Source organism: Strongylocentrotus purpuratus, unplaced genomic scaffold, assembly GCF_000002235.5.
Source record: "Strongylocentrotus purpuratus isolate Spur 01 unplaced genomic scaffold, Spur_5.0 spur5_scaffold_14, whole genome shotgun sequence".
Lineage (NCBI taxonomy): Eukaryota > Metazoa > Echinodermata > Echinoidea > Camarodonta > Strongylocentrotidae > Strongylocentrotus > Strongylocentrotus purpuratus.
Genome location: NW_022145599.1, coordinates 30,169,590 through 30,172,266, shown reverse-complemented (window position 1 = coordinate 30,172,266; position 2,677 = coordinate 30,169,590). Strand labels below are relative to the sequence as shown.

Sequence of the window (2,677 nt, the reverse complement as noted above, 5' to 3'; positions counted from 1 at the left end):
AAACGCGCCAAGAAAAGTGGGTTAGGAGGAGATGCCATTACTGACATGAACAGCACAGAAAAGTGGGTGTGGGAGAAGTTCTCTGCAATGGTTTTCATCATACATTTAAAAAAGAACCAAGTATGTCTCTGTAAATAATTTCATATGGGCAATTCCATGATTAGGTGGACATGAGTAAAAAATTTAGAATTCAAATTTTCTTTTTTTTGTTTTTTTTATTTGACTAAAGACACCACAAAGTATCTGAAAAAAATATTTTCCACACCATACATTTGGTATAAGTGAGTGAAAATTGCAAATGAACATTGTTCATGTTTTCCTGTGAAATTTGTAATATAAGAGGAAAAAAAGTTATTTAAGTCATTATCAACATAAAAGTAACTATATCCTCACAAACCTATTGAATTTATTGAGGGAGTACAATGCCCTCATGGTTTCATTCAGCAAAATTCAAGTTAAAAAGTGATTTAGTCTACAGTTCACGAAATTCCAAACCCTTGATACGCCATGTAACGTTACCAACCAAAACATGAATTTATTTTTCTGGAGAGAAAATCTGGGGGCTATTAATTGTCATATTTCAAATTTTCCTTTCCTATACAATGCTCTATTGAAGTAAAGGAACCAGAATTACAAATATTCTATGATGTAGAAAATATTAGCAGTCAAAATCTGTAACGTTACCAACCATGTAACGTTACCAACCAGGCTTAAGGATTGTAACGTTACCAACCATGATATTAGTGCCAGGAGATACTTATTTGTAAGCCTTAATCAGAAGAAAGTGAAGTGATTCTTTAACTAAGACAAGAGATGGCAGTATAGAACATTTATTAAAGGCATGTGACAGCCATGTGACAACCATTTAAGCAGCATCATATCTGTGTAGAATCCATGCAGCATCACATTTGGGAAGAGTCAAATCATCTTTACTGTATTAAAACTCTTCTTGAATCTTTCTCCATGAAAGCAGTTCTAATTAGCAAAACTTGTTGAATCTCAATCTACTGTCACCCAGTGTCAGCATCTGGTAAGTTTATTTATTTTCAATTGTAGTAACTGTAATCTTTATTTATGTTTCTTGAAATACTTTAAGATCAGGCTAGGCTACTTTCTACAGTCTTCATTGTATGTACAGTTCACACTACACTTTTTAAAGTCAACATTGGCAATTGATAGTACATAAAATATTTAGTATCAACTACATGTACATGCAAATGTACATGTACATCAACTAGATGGAATAGATGCAAATGAAAAAGTGAAGGTTAATGAACTTTTTTGTATTTGTTTTTATGTGCATTGGCTAATTTGTTGCCGTGGAAACTTTCATCTTAATCCGAATGCAGTTGTTTAACACTTTGAGAAAACATGGCAATTGACCTTTACTCAAATTTCCAAAGGATACATTAAATATTATGGGAAATCATGAATTTTAAGTTATATGATTTCTTGTAAATTAGAAAAAAAAAGTGATTTTATTCATAATTGTTATATTGTATCAATTTTTCTGTATGGTGACTTTCCAACACTTATCCAGATTCGCACTAATAGAAGGATTCTAATACCAATTACGAATCTGGAAATCTTTGTTCATCCTGATTATTTTTTTTTTTTAAAGATTTGGTTTGTACAAAAATATTTTAAAAAATTATAATTATTTTTTGATATATAGGTCATCATGCCCAAGTTTACGAAGAAAGAGAAACAAAGGCACTACATAGAAAAGATGAAGAGGATGGGGAAGTATGAAGAATACTTGAAGAAAAAAGCAGCAGCCATGAAGAGGTGCCGGGAGAAGCAAAAGCTGAGAGAGAGGACCTTGCCAAAATATGCGAGAAAACAACTGGAAAGGGAGACGAAAGAAGCAACAAAGAAACGAGTAGCAAAGCACAGGAAATTGAAGAAAGAAAGAAAGGCAGAAGCAGAAGCAGAAGCAAGTCATGGGCCCTTCAAAAGTGCGATGGCACTCGCAAAAGCCACTGCCAGGGCACATCGGATAATGGATCGAGTACTCCCCGACACTCCTAAACGGCGAATTGTTGTCTCTCGCAAGTTGTATGAGAAAGAAGCTAAGCAAGGACATGAACTACCATCAGCTTCAGCAGAGAAAAGGAAGACGGGTCCTCCTAAAGTCAGTGAAGATACAGTGAAAGTCATTGAAGACTTCTATGAGAGAGATGATGTGAGTCGCCAGGCCCCAGGCAGAAAGGATGTAGTGACTATTTGGAATGCAGACGGAAAGAAGAAAATGCAGGCTAGACACCTCACTGCTTCAATTAAAGAGACATATGCCTTCTTTTGTGAGATTTACCCAGAAGTACATGTGGGAAAGTCCAAGTTTGCAGAGTGTCGCCCAAAGCATGTCCTGCTTAGCCAAAAGTTGCCACATAATGTCTGTCTCTGCAGGTACCACGAGAATGCCATTAATGCTTTTACTGCACTTCACAAGGCTCAACCAGAATTCCCTGCTTACACCCGTGATCTCCCAGCTTTGCTCCTTTGCAAGCAACCATCAAGAGAGTGCTGGATGAATGAATGTGCAGAATGCAAAGATGGAGCAGGATTTAGCAAAGCCTTCTCTTTTGAGGGATCCCTTAACAGCCCTTGCTCATGGCTTCAGTGGGAGACGGATAAAGATGGACGGATGATGAAGATTCAAGAGGAGGGAACTGTA

The 2,677-nt window shown here is 36.4% G+C and overlaps 1 long non-coding RNA gene across 1 annotated transcript; it reads left to right on the top strand.

The window, feature by feature from the left end:
* The first annotated feature begins 446 nt into the window (after window positions 1-446).
* LOC115923627 lies at window positions 447-1,917 on the top strand. Its single transcript, XR_004064019.1, has 2 exons — window positions 447-1,030; window positions 1,676-1,917. It is a non-coding gene; the product is annotated as an uncharacterized LOC115923627 (long non-coding RNA).
* The last annotated feature ends 760 nt before the right edge of the window (window positions 1,918-2,677 follow it).